The 24,018-nt window shown below is 29.0% G+C and overlaps 1 long non-coding RNA gene across 1 annotated transcript; it reads right to left on the bottom strand.

Moving 5' to 3' along the window:
• Positions 1–6,215: 6,215 nt before the first annotated feature.
• LOC126551351 (uncharacterized) lies at positions 6,216–7,743 on the bottom strand. The gene is made up of 3 exons (XR_007605241.1): positions 7,623–7,743; positions 7,450–7,515; positions 6,216–6,392 (listed from the first exon to the last, which is right to left on the bottom strand). It is a non-coding gene; the product is annotated as an uncharacterized LOC126551351 (long non-coding RNA).
• Positions 7,744–24,018: the final 16,275 nt, after the last annotated feature.

Below are 24,018 nucleotides of genomic sequence, written 5' to 3'. Positions count from 1 at the left end.
AAGTGTAAACATAAACGCGGTATATAAGAACGCGTGTGCACACATACCGGACACCGCGGTATAATATATTGTACGCACTTGTCAATTATAATTACTATATTATATACCTATGCGTTCGACGTGTATTGAAACGGTCGCAATTATAATGATAATGTAACACACGCGCGTGTACATAATACAAAATATTATGTATGATATATAATACGCGGTCGACAGGGTAACATAATAACTCGTACAAGATATTATCATTACGATTTACGCAGTGAGTATATCTTTAGCATATAATATAAGTGTTTCATTTTTGTGAAACGTTTTGCCTACCGTTGCCGCCGCCGCTGGCGTTAAATTTAAATATACTATGGGAGATTCGCGACTAAGCGTGCTCACCTTCGTTTTTTTTCCGTTCAATTATCGACGTATATTCGAATTTTGATTTTTGGAAAACACCTATAATCAAAGACCGCGTTTTAAAATTCATGAGATTTTTTAAAAGCACTATATTATACTCAACTTAGCGTTCTGTGGTGATGGGTACTCGTGTTTTCGAGTGAGCTATAGAATACTTGTTTTGTTTTTACTGCAAATTATTTGGTGGATATTATTTTTAAACGTTTTGATGTACCTATAGTTAATTAAAAATGCAAACCAGTTTATAGTTGTTAAAAAAAATTATGAATTACTCTTTGAAATACACTATACCTACCTAGTGCAAATTTCGACTTTGACAACTCAACATTTTCAGAAAATTAACCCATCAAATATTTCACCAACTAGGTATATGAAAGAAAGGTTGTTAGTTGAAAAACAAAAGTCTGCATTTCCATAGGATAGGTACTTCTCAAGTCGTATTGCAAAGAAATTTGTAAATGCGGTCTTTAAGTAAAATTCCAATAATCAGATTATAAAATAACTGTGTTATCGAACAAGAAAAAGGGGGTGAGAATGTTTGATGAATCACTTGGCCGTATAATGTGGTGTTATAGGAAATGCGCGAGTGTGTGTTTCCGACCGGATGTGTCTTTCCGTTACGTCGCGATCGTCCGGTCTCGAGGAACTCGAATTCACGTCACTTAATACATATGGGCATATACGATAATAATATAATGTTATTAACTTCTTTATTGTATCTTATACCTATATAAACGTTAAACTACACACATACCTAAGAATACGTCCGTGTGAATTTCCCGCCAGCCGATGTCGAGCTTTTGCGATGCGTGTATTGTATACCGGACGTGGGAATCACGCGTGGCTCACTAGACTATATAATAAATACGAAAGAATCATCATACGTAATACGTACTCGTATAATATTATTGCGTATATAAATGCATAGGATTATGCATTTATGCGTGTATATTATACTCGATATTATGCACTCATCGGTTATCGGCATGGAAAATAATAATATGTCATATGGGTACTTTGTCTCGAATGTAATATTATTAATTTAGGGACCGGATTTATACGCTCTAGAAGCCTCAGAAATACGCACTAAAAAACATGCATTTATTGGAATATGCCCTATAAAATAAAAAATATGCAAAAAAAATTCGATTAAAAAAAAGTATTTTATTTATGGTTCGCGAAAACGTACTCAATAACACGACATTACTACATATTATACTATACTTATCCCGGTAGGTCTCAGATAAGATAACGGACTTAAGAAAACGGCTTTATCAAATTAAACGGGCTAAAAATATAACTTAAATATTTAGGTTAATTTAATTAAAATAAGCAAAATATTGCATATTATATATTAAAAACCGTATACCTATGTGCATTTAAAAATCGTACATATGCAATAAAAAAAAGATAAAATACCTACAGAAATATTTGGTACATGTCGAAGAATGACAAAATATGCAAAATAAAACTTTATATTTCGGATCTACTGAATTTAATTAAAGCTTGTAGCTTACCTATTATAGCAATTTTTTGGACTATTAAAAAAAACACATGCAAATGCATAAAAATCCGGGCCCTAACTTTCCTTTACTTCCTACACCATTCGAGTAGCGTATCCCGATACGATATGTAGCAATTTCTTCAAATTTAATTCGTACTTTTTATTGAAAGTTAAAAAATGAATTTAACATTTAAACGATCAAACGAGTAGTAGTCGTATTATGAAAAAAATATATTTTATAATACCAAGAATAATAATAGTCTTTTAAAATGGGTTTATACAATAATTAAATAGATGAAATATTAACTCAAAAAACTACTCGTTTAAAATTTCAATTTGGGTATCTACCTACATCAAAGTTTTAAAAAAAAACATCTATTTAAAAAATGTTTACGGTTCATGAAGGCTTTCATTTGAAAAAAATAAGTCAGCATCGTCACAAGACACTTCATAAATAGAATGGAAAAATCTCTTAAATATTAGAAAATAGGTTCATTAAAATATACTTAGGTAGGTACATACTTCAAAACTCCAAACATCAGAATTTTAATAAATTAATTATTAAAGGAAAATACGAAGTTAACCATTGCTTGCAGCTGAATTGCTTGCATGTATTTGGTACATATAGACATTTCGTTCACACTGTAGAGTTCTCTGAAAATAGCTTAAAAATACTGACTTAAGTATTTAATTTTTATTATAAAGTTTGAAATAAGAAATTCGAAAAAAAACCATGTCTATAGAGGACTTGTGATTTTGTTGTTAATACGTTTACGAGAATCGCGTTTAATGTCTGTTTTTCGTTAAACTATTGCGACATACGTGTAATACTTGTACTGTTATATAATATTAAAGTCATCTCTATGACTCTATATGACTATATGCATAAATAATAATTATGCATTCTGCTCTTATACTGTCAAGTACACGGTATTAGGTCTATAAAAGTGAACAAGTTTTTGTAAAATCGTGAATTTTCATCGCTAATCTCACAATGTTTACCGGTTAGTAAATAGTTAAATAATACTGCAAGTACCTACTAGATATGTGTGTAATATGTAAAACGAAAATGCTTTAGATACGTGTATCACGAACACACACATATGATATATGTGTTTATTATGAAAATTTTGTTTTACAAACAACGCTTGTATAATATATGTTGAAAAACCTTACTACATATTAGTATATTATGTGTTATTATTTCACGTGTACACAAATAATTTAAAAAGTAGTTCATATATAAACTAGTTTTTGATCTATTTTTGGAACAGTAAATAAATTATATTTTAAAGTACACATATTAATTTTTATTTAATTTATATTATTATTTATACCTTATTTCCACATTTACACCTAATATGATCCACTGATAGTATTCGTGTTAGCCTGTGTCTACCGTCGAAACAATCAATTATCTAGAAAATTTTGGCAATTTTAAAAACATATAATATAACAACCTTGAAATTGAATTTCACTGCTCAGCTACGCGCAGATGATGACATAAGTATTTCAAAAAGCCCAATTGTACGTTTCGATTCTTTCGGTTCGAATTATATCAAGGTTTATGCAGATTACAGATGTAATCGATGAACCAAATAAGTATAAGCTCTCAATAATTAGCTTCAAATAATGAACATTTTTTTTTACCTAATATCGGTGTCAATAACAATACTAGATAACAATAGTAGATGCAATACTATAGATGTTATCTAAATATTGTTATTATTTTTTAATCCATTTCATAGTTACAATCAATTGTTTTCCGACGACTTATGGTCATAAATGTTAGAATAGCACGTTTTATCGGGACCCGTTATTGGTAGCCAATAGCCATTGTAACTGCATGATGAGACCTTACGCAACAATTGTATATCGTGCACGTATAGTCGCTTTTATAGATCATTAGATCCGTATCGATGATGTGGCCTTGGATTATATTTTTTGTTCATTACTGCGATAAACGTCGAAAACCATGTATAATAATAAAACGGTATTAAAGTCGGTTTCAAAATTAACTTACTCGGACACAGTCGTATACGGTGATTGGTGGTTGTAGCTTAGTTCTAAATTTGAATTTGATTAAAACAAATAAATGATTAAAAAATAAGAACTATAATAATATATTATACATGTGTCGAGCGTAATACGGGACGTACGAGATCGTCTAGTTTGATAAAAATAAAAACGAACCGGTAAATAATTATTTGGACCAAAGAAGTAATAAATAACTCGTTATGAAACAAGGCGCTTTCGGTGTACCTATAGAGAATTAAATGCTGCACAGATATATAATAATGTTACTTCAAAGTCAAAACGTAATAATAAATACCTACACTAATATTTCACTCACCGGGCACTGGCAATCAGTTTTTTCGTTTTTGAAATGGTAGATTTTAATTAAAATTATGAAACTCGTGTTTTTGTTTTCACTGCACACAGTTATGGCAAAACATATATTATGCTCACACCCAGATGTCCATATTTGATAATATTTCAATAAAACACCAAATAATAGGCTCGTTCAATGTGTACTGCCGACAGATCAGATGTATTAAAGTGATTATTGGTACAAGCTGCGCGTACGATAGAAATAGAGCACTATAACGCAATGTAATAATATAATTACGTATTGTATTAAAAAAAAAAAAACAGTCTTTTTTAAATTTATTTTATTTCTATTTGATCAGATAAAAAGAACACTAGTTTTAATGAAGAAATCAAATAAACTCTATAAGATACTATTATAGGCACAGTGTTCAAATCAAAATCACATCTTAATGGAATTTGTGAAATGTAAAAAAACGAGTTCTATATACCGCCTATTATAATATATGTACACATTGTAGGTACGCATTACGATTATTATGTGTATGGAGCTAAAACAAAAATCTGATTATATTTATTAGAGACAAAAACGGGATCACAGAAAACGCCTAAGATTATACTAAATACTTGTTTTTATTTTTTTTTTGGTCAGTCTTGGCGGTAAAGTCGTGTTGGCCGTTGGCCGTGAAGTTCGCTTTATCTCTGCAGATTATGATAGACGGCTGCAGTGTCAAGAACATGACGTAGTCAGGATGATGGTCGTGCGGCGTGTTGTATAGGTGAAAATTATATTTAATGACTGTCGGTATTTCGATCAGCGATTTAATATTGCTACACGTAGTTTACACAGAATTGCAGTAGTACTCACTATTTAGAATTTTTTGGTGATTTGTATGGTTTTTCTATTTCATTTTGAATTTTTGTCAAAACTCAAATGGTAGTATACAATTATGATCTAACATGAATATGATGATGGTATTAAATTAGATTGAATATAGTTTTGATTTGTATCTATTAAAAAATAAAAATTATTAAGACGACTCCCAGTTCCATTTTATACAGTGATCAATGTTGACCTCATGATAATATATATATTTTTTTTTATAAATTGTTTTAATTTTGGGCATAAATAGTTATTTTTCAAATAATACATCACCGTCACGATCAGTTGAAAATTTTAATTCGTCTTGTTCGAGATTCGACAATACAATAAGACTAGTGAGTGAATAAGTTTTGTTAGTTTAATATATTACACTATAAAGTATTAAATACGATAAGAATTAACGTTCCTTTCTGCGATATTTTTTATAGGATGTTTATTGTACGTAATTGTAATATAATACAATACGACTGTAAATACATCGTATGGAAAAAATAAGATTTTTTTCTACCGGTAAAAAACATCACACTGAGTAATAACGACGATGACAACAATAATATAATTGGACACACACAGCATAATGTTTTATACATGCACATCATATTATACACGTATCAATACTACGTGCGAACCGTGGCTTTGTACAGAAAGACTTTCATTGATACATAATAATATTGTTGATATAAATACCTATAATATTCTATTATACGATTCTCGGCTGGGCGGCACTGGATTTCTGGATTACTAAATTGTAGTGTTGCGGCCGAGTCAAAGGGAAAATACCGGAAACGAGATTCCGGGAAGCGCAGTTTATGTGCGCACGTATAGGAAGGACGTTCGATTTCTCGAACACAACAATATACTTTGCTATTACAATAATGATAATATTATTGACTTGTCTCGCGTTGATGTAACTGAAATCTTAGGCAATCACATGAGTATAAAAAAATTAATCACTTATTATTTTTTATTTGTTTTCTTGGTACAGCATCAATAAATTAAGTTATTAGCTTACAAAAATAATGAACAATTATAACTACATAAGAACAAATAAATTGGATTTCTTAGATTGAGTTATACGATGAGTTTAAGAAATAAAATAATTTTATTTCGCTGTTACCTTTAAAGAGGTTGTCTGAAATTCCTATTGGTTACTTTTGGTTTCCAAATGGTTTACGACAGTGAACAAAGAGGTGTTTGATTGTAAGTAGATCCCCACAGGTTAGACACAGTGAACCTAGGTTCTTCTTTTCGCATACGGTGTCCATGTACCTAAAATACGTAATCTGTTTATACTAAATTAATAAATTTTGTTTTATGATAATACTTATTAATATTTTGCAGATTTAATTACTCGTGTACATTTGATTTCATAAATTGTTCCGACTGTAAATATTAGCTAATAAGTTAATTAGACAGGAATAACTGAATATATGTACACACATCACACACATATGTATTATAAATATATTAAGGAAAAGTAAATAGTTTTTGTAGTTAGATGTATGATATATATACCTATAATACTGTTGGTTAAACATATTATACGTAAAACAAATATTGTTTCATAATAATATGAGTTACGATGTTGAAAAATCTATGTAGACAATGGATATTGCAGGAAAACTTGGTTTTATTATTATTTAAGCGTTTTCTCGAGATTTTATAGAAATTGTACTTTTAAAAGCTAAAACATATTATAAATACGTTTAAGTCATAAATTTATGTTTGTCGGATATTTTATGTTGATAGTAATTTGGAATAATATATGGGTTCAGGCACCCGTGAGCTAGAGAAATCGGTATAGCGAATAGTGTTGAAGCAATGCTATAATAAAGATTAACACTATATATATAACTACGGAAGAAGACGGCGTTGGTATACATTATACAAAAAGAAGAACAAATTAGAAATTATTATAACAGCTGTAAACGCGTCGTAAATAATGTTTTCGCATAATATAATGAATATTTAATAACGTATATTCATATATATAATTATACGAGGGATTATGCGCGTGTCCTAGGTCAACACTAGCAAGTCAGAACTATAATAAACGGATCATAAAAACGGTTGTGTGTACAACTATACAAGTTTATAATATTATTGTAATTTTATGAAGAATCTCCACTAGTGCGAATCGTTAGGAAAAAAAATAGTATACGTATAGGCAGTATAAAATTGTATTGTTTCGCGTATGATGCGAGTCTTTTAACTGCAGTTAAAAACTTAAAATCCAATTATATATTTCGACAATTAATATTATCTTTTATAGATGATAAAATCATTTTAAGATACATATTACAAACACACAATTTTATAATGTTACCTTATTTAGCTACTCTTATATTTTTTGACAAACGCCATAATCGTCTTGTGATTTTTTAGAAGCGACCTGAAACAGAATATTTTTATAAGAATTTTGAATTGTATAATTGATTTATACAAGTAAATTCGGGATATTGTAGTAAAGGGTAATAGACACGCTCGCGCAATATATACCTATCTATATTTATCTTCTTTTCACTTATACCTATGTGATCGATTATTCATATATGTATATACTATATAGGGCCCGAAACTTGATGATCTAAAAAAATATAATGCATAAAATTACATTAAAATGTTACAAAAAATGACCCTAGAAAATATATATTTTACTGTAAAAATTGAAAAATATTGTTTTGATACAAATTATAACTATAAATTAATTCAATATAACTATATATTATGGACTCCAATTAATTTTTTTTTATATTAGGTACCTACTTTGTATAGTTAAAAATTTACGTAAAAAATTAATAAAAATTACAACATAGAACTTTATACTTTATACCTAGGTACAGTAGATACTATCAAACTAATAATGATGTCGAACTCAAATTAAATTGGGAACGGAGACATGAAATTATATCAAACATGGGTTTATGTCGATTGCAATAACCGATATTAAACACATGTGTGTCCCGGACCTAAAATAGTATCAGCCTACAGTTTATTGAATAATCGTAGATCGCGAAAACAAAAGATAAAGATAATGAACGTTAATAATCGACAAGTTAATGGAAACTACACGTGCTATAATAAAATGTAATTTTCAACAAGAAAAATGCAAATATATGTAAAAAAAGTGGGCAAGTGGGTACCGTTCTGTTGTACATTAGGGGGTGAGGTTGACCTCGGACTAGGGTAGGTTAAATTTGAATTCAATGATAGGTATCATTGTACACAAAAAACGATTCTAAACGAAGATAATTTGTCAGCCTAGGATATAATTTCCAGTGGTTGGTGAAAAAGGTGGTTTATGTTTTAATGGCCTGAATACACCAACATTTAAGTTCTTTTATAATTATTGTAAGCTAAACTTATGAAAAATCTTGTATTAAATTTTCAACTCTTAGCTACCTATACAAACCTTTTTTATGAATTATACCTACAAAATAATTTGCAAATATTCATAATTTTGACGAATTTTCGTCAAAATTTGAACTTCAAATGCTAATAAAAAAAAATTGTGCCTATGTATTCTTATAATTTTTTAATCACTATAAGAATAACATATGAGGAACTTTGTATAAAATTTTCAAGTCTTTTGATAGGGCCAAAAAAATTTTATCAACACTTCAAAAAAAAAATTTCAGAAAAATTGAAAATTTCAGTTGTCTATAAATAGCTCAAAAAAACTCAAAATATTTTGAAAATTAAATCATGTAAGGAAAATGCCAATCTAAATAACTGGTAAAATTTTTAAGTATTTATGACTTATACTATTTGAATAACAATAAATATCAAAAATCGTTTGAGGCTAAACCGTTATTTAACGCGGTTTTGTAAAACTTTAAATTTCAAACACTCATAAAAATTTTTTGTCTGAATCCGGTAGAGTTTTTTTTACAGATATTTGGAGAAAAATTTATGGAGAACCTTGTACTAAATTTTCAAAACTTAGTTAAAAAAGAAAAAATTTTTACGATTTTCCAACCACAAAATTACTTGCAAATTTTCGCAATTTTGACATATTTCGTATAAATTCGAACTTTAAGTACTTATAAAAAAAAATTGTGACTAACGATTTCGGATTTTTTTTTATCACTTTAAGAACAACTTATAAGAAACCTTGTATTAAATTTTCAAAATTTTCTGGTCAGCCAAAAAAATTTTATCGCTATTTAAAAAAAAAATACTTAGAAAAATTGAAAATTTCAATTAAAAAAACTCAAAATTCTTTAAAAGTTTAACTGTTTACGGAGAGGTTACCTATACAAACATTTTAGATTCTGAACGAAGTGATGAATGTATTGATTTTACAATGATGTGTTTTTTTTTTTTTTTTAGTTATGCTGTGCACAGACACAAAACAAAACAAAAAAAAAAAAAAACACATCATTGTAAAATCAATACATTCATCACTCCGTTCAGAATCTAAAATGTACAAAAATGAATAAAATCCTCTAGAAATTCAAAAAAATGCAAAATAAAAATTGTACCATTAAATTCTATACTTCATGAATCAAATTTTTGTATAGACGAGCCTTGAATGTGAGCTGCAGAAAAAAAGATGTAAATGCATCAAGTTCTGGGGCTATTCATATATATTGCGTATACGCTCTGGATTACTACCCTCTTATATGCAAGGCATGTTAAAAAAATTTTTTTAACCTATTAAGTTAAGTTATTTTAAAATAATAAAGTCAAGTTAAAAGTTAACTTTGAAAAAAAATCAACTTGACTAAGTTTAAAGTTAAAATTTTCTAATTTGCAAAATAAAAAATTCTAGACACATAATATAGTTTATTAGATAGTTTTTCTTAACGCTCAAAAAAATGACTAGAGAATTTTAAAATGATGCAACAAAGTATTAATAACACTAGCTATCAAAAAACCTCATTCAAAAATTTGCATTATTCTTTGATGAAAATAAACTTAATAATTTAGATACTTTTGAATAAAATTAACTTGAAGTTAACAATATGTTAATTTTAAAAAAGTAACTTATTAAGTTAAAAGTTAATTTAAAAAAAAAATAACGAGTTAATTAACTTAATTTTAATTTTTAATTCGTTAATGCCAGCCTCGCTTATATGTATATGTGCACACACACGATTACGCATATATGCATATAAGGATTTTATTATATAGTAAATTAACTTACCCTTATTTGGTTGTCAGGTTTGACTTGTCAGGTATTCGATGAATGCAAGAATAAGAGATAGATGTAATATTAATCAAGTAATATTTAATTGATATTGAGACAACACTTTTATTATTTAGAACAAAAAAAAAATAATATTTGGTGACATATACTATTTAGCCCTTAGCGCATGACCACCACCAAAGGCGCACGCAGGGAGACTGTGGTCGTGTGCAAGAGCCCGATGGTCGATGGGTATTGTTTGATAGGATATTGTTTATTTTAGATAAAGGCTAAGTCATAACAATATAATATATAATCATATAATATAAACATTCGTGCGATTGTTTATATAATTGTATGGTGTATTTATTAAGGCTTCTGGATTATGATGATACTACTCGGCACTCTTTTTAATATTACTTAATTATGAGAAGTAGCTATTATTACAATATATAAGCATTTTCATTAAGATAAAAGAATGGAGTGATAAGGAAAACTCTTACCCCTTAAAATTTTGGTTCCATTTATTTCGTTCACCTAAAATTCAGTTACTTTTCACTTAAAATATAAAATGCTTTCCTACATAGTGGTTACTGGTTATTGATCAATACAAGCATATTATATTCTTGCATATACATAAATCTGTTGTTAAAAATTGGGGGGGGGGGTGAGTATGCTCGATGAATCGCCCTGTATATTATGTACACGGACACGGCTAATGCGTAATCCATACCTATAGCTATGCTGACTTAGGCTACAGCCTAGCGTTGATTTATTATACATAGTATACAAGAGATTATGATTTACATAACATTGACTTCCGGCCGGACGTGCACATCAAAACGCAGTCGGATGGCTGATACGCGGCGTTTAAACCGTATTATAATTACCGTTTACCGCGTAGTCTTAACGCAGGAAAAGTTCGACTATAATTATTACTAATGTAGTTCTGTCTCCGCTCGGACAATTGTTTCGTCCGGATCTTCTCCGCCGCCGCCGCCACCACGCGGTTCCAACCGTTTTACGTTAATATGATATTATAATATCTATCATTGTTCTCAAGTCCGGCGGCGGTGAATTTCGTCAAATCCGAGAGAGCGGAGGCGGCGGCGAAAAGCGAAATGAAACTATAACATCCGAACAAACCAGTCCAAACGAAAAATATTACGTAAAACCGTTTAAACGGCACGAGTGAGCGCGCTCGGCGGCAACGCTTTAGGACAATAAAATACACCTGAGTATATCACACGTTCACATGTTTATCACGTTTATTATGCACATTAAAACGCGGGTACGTTTTAAGCGGTGAGCGTGTAAAAATAAAATACAAAAATCTCGAATCTCGTGAGGACTAACGCCACCAAAAGGACGATTTGTGTCGTTTTCAGGAAATACGACGAAACCGTAAACTCTCTCCATCGATACCCGGCACGGCGTCCGATGGGTTCTGTCGTCTGTGTTTTCGTTTACAAATAGACGGACACACACACACGCGAGCTCGCATACAAAATATAATATACTGTGCGTATTATAAAGATTTTATTTTTTACGTAATTATCGAAATCGCGTATTGTGCGTGTGTGTTAACGTAAATCGTATCCATCGTGTATTTTATTATATCGATATGATACATATATAATATTATATATATTACAGTATTTATTACTCACATCGGAACACATTGCACACCTATTTAAAGGACGAAAACCGTTCAATTCTGGTCACGGAAGATTTCACTTTCGTGTGACGATGCGCCACAGCAGTGCCACATGCCAATAATAATGTGTGTAGTGTGATCTGAGCGATTGAACCGTTTGTTGTCGTTGTTATATGTCCGCGTGAGACGCGCGTACTAGACACATTTCAAATGTTGACACGTACTTACCTATATGTGTTGGTTACATGATGTGGATTTTCCGTGTGACATGCGATAATAGAATATATATATTATAAGACTCTGTGTGTATATTTAATAATTATATAACCCGCTACGACTTTAAGATAGGTTAGTCAAGACCTTAACCAGAATAGGATGATGTTTACTACCTACTCTGAATCTTTTTTTTTACTTATACGCGATTTTATACACATACATACATAAAAGAATATAATTATTATATAGAATATTATATAAGTAAAATAACAATATTTTGTTACGAATTTTTACATTGTGCACACTGATATATATCAATCCAATCATCGATATTCGATCAAATTAGCTATAAATTATATATTTTATCACACCCTTGCAGGTCTTTGATATGAAAGTATGATTACTGGCTAATTATTGATGTAGCAAAATCATATAACGTCATAATGTCGTAGATTTGTGAATAATATTAAAGATATAATTTTAATTGATGTGAATCGTTACAATGAATAACTTACGTGAATGAGCTTGTTGTTAACATCAAGAACGGTTAGTGGTTACAAAAAAATGTTACGATTTCCTATCAATTATTAGAAGTGAAGTTTAAATTTAAATACTCGTTTTAATTATTACTTTGTTGCATGTTCGTAAAATGAGTATTTGCCCTGGTCGGTGGTAGATGCTTAATTAAAAATAAAACGATGGTTCGTCTGTAAAAAAAAAACAACTTTTATGTATATTTTATCTATATTTTTTACACGGAGTTTATTTGAGAAAATTAAAAATATACCAATTGTATTCATAAATATTTTATTGAGTTATGAAAACGTAATACCTGAGTAAAATGAGATTATGGACATCATCAACAATTTTGAAATGAATCATTTTCATTTGCTCCAGTCGTAACATAATATTTGATTTACACATTGTAACTTCTAAATGTATATTGTATTATAAATTATAAATCTTTATGTTTTTGTAAGATCCGTGGTGGTTCATCTCGAGAATCATAAAATTAGAGAAAGCGTTATACGCATCATGGTTATCGTGCGCACGATAATAGTATTTGTTTGTTTAAATGTTAACTATTATAAAATTTATTAGTTAATGTTTAAATTAAATTGCAAGATTGATAATCTCAGAGCACATCATATATACGTATATCGTATCTATTATATGTCTCTGGAATGCTGAAATCTGGTAAAAATAGAATATTTTTTAAACCATACAGAAATATAGAATAATATTAAACTCTCTTATTATAAATTTATGACTTCCGATGACTTTCTATACATATATGATGCGTAGAAAATAGAAATGTATAATAATATATTAATGACACGGTTTAAGTCACTTGATTAGAGCACTCAATTTTATTTTATTTTGTAAAGTGTTCATTTAAAATTACTCGTTTTATAATAATTATATACAATTAATTTGAATTCCAAACTCGAAACATGACACAAACGTAGGTACCTATTTAATACTATTTTCAACGTTTGGTTTAGACTATATAAGTGTATTTTTTTAATTGTTGGATAGTATTTTAAAATTTAATATTGAATATAAATGAGTTAAACTTTCTACTAAATTTCTGTCAAAATAAATCTCTCTCGAATGGAAATAATTTTTAACAATCCAAAGTTGTTTATTGCGGATATGCTTCAGGCTACGATTCAATAATTAAAACATTAAAATATTGAAGTTTTTATTATTGTTGTTTTATAGAGCCACCTAATTTATTAATTTGTTTACATTTATTATTTAGAAAAGAAATCATCATTTTTATTTCATAATACGGTCATAAAATAAAAATATATCTTTTGAAATATTTTAAAATTATATAAGCAACGATTTTTATATTTTGTGGATTGTCGACTTGTATCTTGTTGTGATGTAAAATAAAGGTCTAATTAGGCAAATTTAGAATTTGTTTGAAACTTATTGGGGTACTTAGATTGATATTTTTTCTATCCTAAACATTTTTTTATGGTATTTAACAAAATCACTTTTAAACTCGATTATATTATACTTAGTATTTTGAAAGATAATTTTTCAATGTTATCAGTAACTATTATTATTGTTTCATGAACGTTAAAATATAATTTTACTTATTACAACAAATACGGTAAGTAGTTAGAATACAACAGAGTTAATAATATACATAAGACAAATAATATTATCATATAGAAAAACAGAGTGCTAAATTAACATAAAAATATTTTAATTTTAATCACATAGTCAGACGCGCACCCAAGATTTTTGTTTGGGGGGGGGGGGGAGGGGCTTAAAATTTTTTCTACTTTCCTTCCACACAAATAATTATTATAATTTTCAGTTTAATACTGATATAGTTGAGTAAAGTATTACTAGTTACTAGTACCAACTGGTTCACTTCGTTTTTGACTCAATTTATTATTTATTTATTACGCATACGTGTTCAACACAATACTGTCATAACGGTAAAATTGAACGGACTGAATTTTCCAAACGAACGAGATTTTCATGCCACAGACAGTCGTAATTATAATTGTTATCGTAGTACCAATCAAAGACGATCCGACGTAACCACTAGTACCTACAATCTAAAATCTAGGAATATTAATAAATAAACATTTTCTTATTTTTAATAGCATTTCGAAACGTAAATAATTTTACTTTTTGGGTCGTCTATTATATTACGTTCCTGAAATTAATCCATCCACATTGGGTGTGGTGACTTAAAATCTTCACCAATAGTTCGTTCATGTAATACAATTTGAGTGTTCACTTTAAGAATTTGTGAGTTATCAGTTTATGATCTTCAAACAAAATAAGAATGGGTGGACCAAGTTCACGTAGCCCACCCATGACACCACATTAAAATTTCTAAATTTATTTATCGAGATTTGCGAGAATTCGTAATTCAACCTTTAACCCACAAAACCCACATTTTTATCGTGAAGTTAGCCCTTCCATGTTATGTTATAACTTTGAAACTCGTATCAAAAGATTGTGTGTTATTCGCGAGAATTAGCGAGTAAACCTTTTGTGAAATATTGATGAGTGGGCCAAATTCACCAAGCTCATCAATGTCACTTTAAAATTTCGAAATATACACCAACATTTTAGTATTTGCCATTATTTTGCGTCAATTATAAGTTATTTAGCAAAACAATAATAATAAAATATTGATTTTTTATACTTTTACATTTTAAAATGAAAACAATTATCTATTTTTTTAGGTAGTCTAATATAAACAGCAAAATGTCCCACAACAAAAATTAATTATTACTCCCAGGATTGGCTGCCTTAAAACATTGAAACTGGCCACACCAATTGTCGGAAAATCGTAAATGATACTTTAACATTTGATATCAGTTCCAAGTTTAAAGTTATATTTCTATAAATCTAAAAGAAAAGTAATAAAATTCAGATTTTTGAACTCAGGATGGAGGTAGGTAGAACAAAATATTTAAGGCCAAGAAAATTTAACTAAATAATTTGATTTTTTATAGCTAGTCAATCATGAATATAAAACTCAGGACAGACTATGGGGAAATCGTCTATCGTCTCGCTTGGCCCATTCACCCTTGTCTCTGATAATTCACTTTAAATTTAAAAATACTAATGAAAAAAATGTGTTAAACTAATTAAAAATATGTGGATCTATAAGGAGTTATCTGTAAAAAAATTAATTAATGTGTAAAGACATAACTTGCGAATTTTCGCAAACCTCGATGCATTTCGGAATTTATAACAAAATGTAAAGACGTGAGTGGGCAACGTGAACTGTTGGCTCACCCATTTTTATTTTTGCTACAGCTCATAAACTTCTAACTCGTAAATATTTAAAGTGAACTCGCAAACTATTGGTGAATATTTTGAACCGCTAAGCGCCAAAGTGGGTGGGCGAAATGGGTAACTCACGTATACTGTATAATATTGTATTTTTGATTAAAATAAACTCATAAATTCGTTCGAGTTTAAGTTACAAAATAAAACTTATTATAATTACCTCACATAGTTTTCAATGTGAATTGTGAATACTAAATTAAGTAATTCGTTTAGCTTTTTCCTTTTGTTTCTGTATTGTATTAATGAGATATTAATAGTTCCTAGTGAAAGTCCAAGACCATAAATACAATAAAATTGCACCATTACAAATCGTAATTTAATACGTGGGTGGAAAAATGTGTGTACCTATATCAATTTTCAAATAATGATTCAATATTTAATCGAACCTATTAATTATTATTTATATTATATTTTTATAATTAATAGCGTAGGTAACGGGCTGTTATTATAATTATAAAGCGTAGGTCATTCACGTGTATCGTAGGCAAGTTAAAAACTATGTTGTTAGATAAGTTGCCTACACGAATAATATCTAGGCGGTTAACATATAACTACGTAAAAAAAAAGTTACGCGTTACGAAATTGATTTGTGTATCGTACTGTATAAGTATAACCAGTGTAAGTAGTTTATTGAACACGTATATAGAACACCAGTTATTAATTAATACATAACTAATGATATGACATATACGCATTAAGAAAGAAGTATTCGATGGTTTTTTTTTTGTATAGACGATGGACAAACTATAATTATTTTAATCAAGACGCATATAATATAAGACATAATGTTCGTTGCTCGTCTATAACATAATCATATTGTGATCTGTATATCAAAGTATAGTATGTAGACGACGATCATCATTAATGTCGAAAGTAATGCCATGTATGATGTATACCTTCTAATGACTATTTCTATTTGATATACAGTTAAAATTGACGTCAAATAAGCGACAAATGTAGAAAAACATATACAATCACTCGAATTATTTCAACGGTTCAAAATAATTAGGATTTACACATATATGATATAATATTATAATTTATAGGTATACTACGCGATTCACAAAGGGGAGAGGTATATGATAATATGAAATAAAATTGTTAATATATATTTTTTTCATTAATGTATATATGTCGTGTTGTTTGTTTTAGAGACAAACAAGATGTAACTGAAATGTACATTTTAAATGATTTTTTTTCTCCTCTTGAATTTAAACTATTTCTATATGTTTGCCTAGATTAAGTTTGTTTCACCGAGAACGAAATACGTGAGTAATTTTCATCGAGAATGTAGCTGATCACGTTTAATTCTAGACAATACACAATGCATTAATTTACAATATAATTACATAGAACAAGTTTTCGGTATATCACACGTTACACTGACACCTGTAACATTGTAAGACTTGAAAAGTTAATCTAGTTGAAATTCAATTAAGTATAGTGCTATAGTGGGTACATATTTATTAAAATGTTACCATTTTATCTTAAACCACCGGATACTTAAATAATAAATCATGGTAATAGTATATATATATTACAAACGATCTATTGCGTAATAATTAACAATCAATTTTTAAAACATTTTATATTTTATATTTTAAATACGCTGCAGTGGTACCTGCTGTAATGTCACGAAACAGTTTAATTATTTTTGGTAGGATAAAGAGCAAATGAGTTTTATTGTGTTTATAAATTATATAAATGCAAGAAGTCGTGAAATGGACTGTAGATGGGTCTTTGAACTATATACTTGGTAGGTAGTCGTTATTCTAATCATACGAATAGCTATACCTGCAACCATTCATGTTCTTTTATCGAGAACCAATTCATTGGGTTATAATTTTTATCAAAAATTTTCCTTTCTCTTTTTAGTGCATTGATGAAAATATTAAGTATAATTTTGTAATTCTATACATATCTGAGTCTACGATATCCATACTTGATTATTTTGACCCAAATTATATTACTGTGCACATAAATGTGTGTCGGTGATAGGCGGTAGACAAATTATATTTAAAATTTAAATACAAGCTAAAACATAAAACAATAACAATACATTATTTAATATTTTTAGTAACTTTAGAAGTGGTAAGCAACTATATAATAATATGACGTACAAAAGAAATTGTTATAAGAATCATCGCGTAATATATCCTATTACCACTATAATACTTATCAGAATTCCATTTTAAACCTCACCCAATTATGTAACTAACAACTATGTGTTATATTGATAAAATCTTTTAACACCTACAATACCGACCTAGTTGTAATCGTTTATTTGAAAAATGAAAAAATTATCGATATTATCAGCATATTATATTGTGTATAGTGGTTAATAGTTGATATACGTATAACCCGTTACAATATTGCTTTGTCCGTAATTTTTGTTCGTTTTATAAAAATGTTTAATTTTGTAATACTTTCAAGTTTTAACAAGATTCTTAGTCATGCATAAGCTATACCTCCTATTAGAACTATTTTAGAAATTTAAAATCAGTCACTTTGAATAAATTATACATTGCTAAACGTATACATATATTATGTAGGTATTACTTGATTATTGAAATTTCCTTAATAGACAATAAAATAAAATATATTTATATTATAACCTTAATTTATGTACAGGTATGTAACTAAATAAACGATAATATCGTTAATTCGATAACTCCGAGTGTTGAAACTTGATTAAAAAGTATTATAATATTATTATCAAATCGTAACTTAAAATAATATACGATTCATCACACTACTTATATGGTTATGCAAAATATTTAACGTTAAAGTTATAAATAAAATATATAGAATACTTAGGCATGTACGTAATGTCGAGTTTTGTTGTTGCATAGGTACTTAATAAATAGTTCATCGATACGAAAAAATAAATTAAAATGACATCACATCTCGGTTTCATTACTTAAAAAAAATAAATATATTTAGCTACCGAGGTCGTTTCTTATTTCCTTTAGAACTTATCCAAACTCGATGATTCTATTGAATAACAATATATAATATGACTTTATCTTACTATAGGTATATGACGTGTAAGTGTGAGCGCATTCAGGAGCCGAGCAATATCTACTTTCATAATCTCATTTAAAGCCCTTGTAGACTTTCTATGATAGTATTGTTTAAATAACTGTTTAAATTTAACAAACAATTTACCTATGTGATTTGAATAATTATTAAAAAGCATGTTATTGTTGAAGTCATTATGTAATATTGCTCGCCATTTTTTTTTTTTTAAATATATTTTATCTGATATAATTATCAAACAACATTTGCTCGATGGCTGAACATAGCACATTAAGACCATTAAGTATGTATACTATATCACCATATTATGGTGAAAATTTTTACCGTTTTGATTTAAAGGGACGAACATTTCAAAATTGATTTACTTATTACGTTTATACGACATATATTTACAGAGGTAATCAGTAATAACGCAACAAATCTAAGTTACTACTTACTATAACTATGAATGATTTAAAAAAAATATATTATTTCCATTGATTAGAATTAATAAGTGTTACATATATCAATATAAAATTTTTTTTTTTTTCAAAAAAAAAATGACGTTTGAAAAACTTATATGCTGTGCCTAATGCTGCAGTTGATTCTGTTATTGGAAAAATGGAGTCGAAATAAATATATATACAAAAAAACAATGCAAAAGTCGTGATTTTTTCTAATAAGTCACGTTTTTAATTGATTTAATAATAATAAAAAAAATCAAACCAGACGTATTTCCCATGGTACTTAAATAGGTAATAAGTGTTGTACTTACGTGCGGTGATATTGGTTTTTAATTATAAATTGCCGTATTTGTGACAACTATTGCGTTATTGTTTTTTTTTCAAACTCGTCACAATTCGCAGTCGGGTTTCAACTTTGAGAATTTCAAGAGAACATACATTTATTTCCCAACAATTAATGACACCTTTGCCTTCAGAAGTCTGCATGTAAACTGTAGTCATCTGCACAGGTGTGTAAATTCTGTGAAGTCGCGGGCGTTTCGAACTAATCATGGGGTATAGTGTGTATAATAGTGTATAATAAATAATGTACTCGTTCGCGTGTGATAGAAAATTGCCGTTAAAATCATTGAAACGTATTTTTTTGTATTCATTGTATACTTGTATTAATGCCTGATATAATATATACCATACGTTGTATAATACATATATAAATTTAAATTAAATTAATGCGCATATACGATTGTGCGTACATAATATACGTATGCTACTTATAGATATCTTACGCGACCTTGTTACAGAAATAGCAGAATTATTATTGACTGTAATCGAGTTCATTAACCAAATTTTCATACTATATAAATAATAATCTGAATGACGTGTTACAGTATTAAACAGTGAACTATATGTTATAGTCTTAGTTTACACAAAAGTCACTAGATCTGCATTAAAGATTTGATCTTACCATAGATTTTCTAAATCGGTTTGCTTTCGATTTTTTTTATGATTATTACGGAAAGTGAGCCAAGGGCAAAAATCATATTTTCTATCTCCATCACCACGAAATAGTATCGGAGGAAGAAAAATATTATAATCATGAAAAAAAAAAACAATAAGAAGTAGGCTCTCCGTGAATTTCTTAATTCTATTAAACCATTTCTCACACACTTCTAGTGGGAAAAATATCTGGCCCTGATTTATTTTTTTTTTACAGTAGCCATTATAATTTTGTTGTAATATTAATTAAAAAATATATATACGATTACATTTTTCACATAGGTGTATATCGGGTTACTCGAAAAATAAATGTCGAAACTCGATTAACCAGTGCTGTTACAATGATGTGTATGTATGAAATCAATTAAAATATTTATTATCTAATAATATTTCTGTAATAATTTAATAAAATTATTTTTAATAAAATTACATTAACTTTACTTAATAAATATCTAATTTTATCAGAATAAACTATTATATGAAAAAAATCTAATTAAGTGATTGAGAAATATTTAAGACCAGAACAAAAAATTGTTTAATATCCAAATCATATACCTATCTTTTTATCTATTAATAATAATATACTAGAGAAAGTTTGTATTTGTTATTAATTAGAGGTGAAGTTATTAAAATCGGAAAAGTTAAAATCAAGGTATACCTAAAACTATTTTTAACGTTATAATTGTTGTACCAAAACTTGTAACATAGGTACATTTTCTAAGCTTACATATTGCTTACGAACATAGGTACTTATTAAAATATTTTTTTTTATGAGCAAGCTAGCTATATTTACCATTTATTACACTACAATTTTTTTACAATCGACTTTCTAGCTATCGAATATATTCTACAATTTTACATAATATATACATTTTATTGAAACTGGGTCATAAATGTCATATATTTACACTACATAATACTAACCCTTGGCTTTAAATATTCTAATAAATTATTTTAGCGTGATTTTACAATGAATGAGAATAAGTTAAGTTAAAATATCACTTCAAACAAGCATACTATAGTATAAGTAAGTAGTGGAGTAAAATAAAAAAACCGTATTTTAGTGTTAAATGTTCTAAACATAAAAATCAAAAAAAAAATCAAAGCGGAAACTTCTTATTTTGATTCAAAAATACATGAAACGTATATGTTGTAAATTATTGTTAGACTAGCATTGTGTAGGTAGCTTTAGAAAACAATGCAAATTGCAGGTATCGAAATTCCAGCTCTAAATATTATAAATTCTACCGATGGATCAAAACACATATTGTGTTCTATAATAATATCCGACATAGTGATAACTGTGATATCATAATAATACGTACAATTCTATTATGGTTTTAAGTTTTTCCGGAGAGGGAGGATTTTTTCCAAAACTACTTCGGTAGCTAGTTCGGCATGAAGTTCAGATTTGTTATGTCGACAAGATAAGACTGCAAACGTAAATTTTTATAAATTTGTCGTATATATTGTACGAGTATAGGATGTAGACGATCCATATATTGGAGGCCACGTGGCTGTTTAAATTTATTTCGATAAACTTCGCACCGCGAGCACGTGTGAATTAGGGCACCACCATTACACATATATACATTGCGTTTTTTGCAGCGCGTTCTGCCAGATCGTCTACTGCAATATCTTATGCGTAATTATATGTAAATGTGGTGACGTGACAATGCATAGTACATATATAGATTAAAAAGTATATTTTAATGTAAGTAAAATGCATGTGTACATACATAAAACGTTGATTGATTTTGCAAGAGATTTTTGGACTAGTTAGTAACAAAACTTACAAAGTCAAATAGGTATATTCTTAATCGTCTGCGTCTTTAAGTCGAATTCATATAATTATAAAAAAGAACATATGATATAATGTCGGCTGTTATGAAATCAGGCGTACATAGACCTTACTTGTTTACTACACGACTAATTACCGTTAATCACAAAATCGATTTTTTAATTTTGAAATATTCATTTTGGTAAGATTTAATGCGCAGCGTTGGTTATTGACATACCTGTTGTACGCTTCGCTTATAATCTGTATTGAATTAAATTATTTAATGATAAGAAATAAGAACATTAGGAAGCTGACGAAATCCGCTAAAATTACGAAAAAAAAACGAATCGTTGATTTATAGTTCGCGGGGTGAGTGGGGTCTTCGGTCGAAATAATAAAATTCAATCTTATTATCATTATTATATTCTTATAGATCGTGCGCAGTCCTCGCACACCGCTCCGAGTTATAACAATAATATCGTTACACCGTGTCTGTCAGATCGACGGCGTTGGCGAGTGCCAGCATGACATCGTGCACACTCCGTTTGTAAGAAAATAAAATTAACAAAATAGCACACGAATAACTACATATTATGTGTGTGAGTCTGTGTGTGCGCGCATACAGTATAATAGTATATAATGTAAAAATGAAACTATTTAAAAATTAAAAAACTGACGTGTATATATACCGAGTAATAGGTGCTCTCTCTATATATATACGTATGCGATGGTTATAATATATATTATAATGTGATGTCTGGATAAAGGACAACGAGAGATATAATACCCATGTTGTTAGCGTTCATAGAAGGGAAAAAATTTAACACCAATAACAATAATAATGGTATAGTGATAATAATAATAATAACAGCACAGTGTAATAATAATAATATAATGAGTTGTAAAAATCAAATTCGCACTCAAAATTGCGCAATAACGGCAATGCGGAACAGCGACAATCGCGCCAATTACGCAATAATCGGGTACGTATAATATTTTGTAATTACCGTGTGTTCTCGGATATAATACATATACATAATGTATAGGGTAATGTACCTATTAATAAATATATAAGTGTGCTCGGTGGTAGTGTTTCGTGATCTCGAGATACCATGCCCCCATGCAGCCACCGTGGCCACCGTCGTCGTCGACGCCTCGAGAGTACCCGTAATAATAATAATAATAATAACAGCACAGTGTAATAATAATAATATAATGAGTTGTAAAAATCAAATTCGCACTCAAAATTGCGCAATAACGGCAATGCGGAACAGCGACAATCGCGCCAATTACGCAATAATCGGGTACGTATAATATTTTGTAATTACCGTGTGTTCTCGGATATAATACATATACATAATGTATAGGGTAATGTACCTATTAATAAATATATAAGTGTGCTCGGTGGTAGTGTTTCGTGATCTCGAGATACCATGCCCCCATGCAGCCACCGTGGCCACCGTCGTCGTCGACGCCTCGAGAGTACCCGTAATAATAATAATAATAATAATAATATGAGAGTCGGTGTAAAGGTACAATAATATCTTCGGCCGCGATCGGTCACGCGGAAAATGTGTTATAAATCAATAGGTCGCTATAGTAAGTATAGTCCAGGGCCTAAAATATAGTAAGCAGAGCGATTATAACAACTCGTTTTATATCATTTACACGCTTACGAGCGAAATTTGAAATGGTCAGAACATCGAAAAATTAATATTACCTAATATGTATATTTTTTCTATATAGTTTCAAATATTATGAATAATAATATTTACAGTGGAAGACACAGCGAGTTTTGG

The sequence above is a fragment of the Aphis gossypii genome, chromosome 3 (genome assembly GCF_020184175.1).
Source record: "Aphis gossypii isolate Hap1 chromosome 3, ASM2018417v2, whole genome shotgun sequence".
NCBI lineage: Eukaryota > Metazoa > Arthropoda > Insecta > Hemiptera > Aphididae > Aphis > Aphis gossypii.
This window is presented reverse-complemented; position numbering and strand designations above follow the sequence as displayed.